The 1255-nt window shown below is 36.7% G+C and overlaps 1 protein-coding gene across 5 annotated transcripts in view; it reads right to left on the bottom strand.

Moving 5' to 3' along the window:
* LOC110418936 (MADS-box protein SVP-like) overlaps window positions 1-1255 on the bottom strand; it is a 20167-nt gene that overhangs the window by 2434 nt on the left and 16478 nt on the right. The gene's annotated exons all lie outside the window — the stretch shown is intronic.

Consider the following 1255-nt stretch of genomic DNA (forward strand, 5'->3'; position numbering starts at 1 on the left):
TGGTTTTTTCTTTTCTGTTTTTCTGTAAAAGCTGTCCTTCGATTGTAGTGGAATTTACTTCCTTGATCTGATTTATGAGGAAAGTTTGTTATGATTGAGTATAAATACAAGTTTTACAGCTTGGATATGTGATTTTTGGATTCAACAGTTTTTGAGCTGGACTTTATTTTCTTTGTTTTTTTTCTGCTAAAGTTCTTTCAATTTCTTCTTTTTCTTCAAGTAATTTTCTTGAGAAACTTTTATGTTCAGTTGTTTTCTTCAATTGGTATCAGAGCATTGAGTGATCTTGAGGGGCCTAGGTTGTGATAAAATGACTTCTGGATTCAATTCATCACTCCACCAAAATTCACCGAAGAGAACTACTCGTTCTGGAGTGTGAAGATGGAGACGTATCTCAGAGCCTTCACGTTGTGGAAAGCAGTGGAAACAGATGAGGAGCCAGTGCAAAGGAGAGCTAACTCGACGATAGCTCAGATCAGGCAATTTGAGGAAGACAAAGCAAAAAGGTACAAAGCTCAGTCCTGCCTTCACTCAGCTTTATCTGATGAGATTTTTGCTCGAGTTATGCATTTGAGATCTCCTAAGCAAATTTGGGACTATCTGAGGGATGAATTTTTTGGAAGTGAACGAACGAGGCAAATTCAAGCTTTCAACTTAACTCAAAAGTTTGAAATGCTTAGAATGGAGGATAGTGAGAACATTAGAGATTTTACTGGTAAAATGATGGAACTAGAAAATCAATTAAGGTTACTAGGAAGGGAAATTACTGAAGAACTTTTAGTGAGCAAGATGCTGGTGAGCTTGCCTGAGAAGTATGAATCAAAGGTATCTTTGTTAGAAGACTCTAGAGATTTGGCTCAGATTACACTAAAAGAATTAGTTAATGCCTTGGAAGGACTTGAGCAGAGAAGAGCTTTTAGGCAAAAGAGAGCAGCTAATTTTGCCTTGATTGCTAAGACTAAAACTCAAAAGGAGGATGATTAAAAGTCAAAAAGTGATCCTGCTGATAAGAAAAACAAAGGAAAGAAGTCTAGAGAGCAAAGACAAGGAGAAAGGAAGAAAGAATTTTCACCATGTCAGTACTGCAAGAAGACTAATCATACTGAAAAATTTTGTTAGTATAGACCAAACATGGTATGTAGAGCTTGCAGTCAAAAAGGGCATGTTGAAAAGGTATGTAAGACTCGTGACAAAGGAAAAGAAAAAGTTGATATAGCTGAGCAGATAGAAGATGAAACTGAGGAGGTGTTGTTCA

The sequence above is a fragment of the Theobroma umbraticum genome, unplaced genomic scaffold (genome assembly GCF_002168275.2).
Source record: "Theobroma umbraticum cultivar Fairchild unplaced genomic scaffold, ASM216827v3 scaffold_30.0, whole genome shotgun sequence".
NCBI lineage: Eukaryota > Viridiplantae > Streptophyta > Magnoliopsida > Malvales > Malvaceae > Theobroma > Theobroma umbraticum.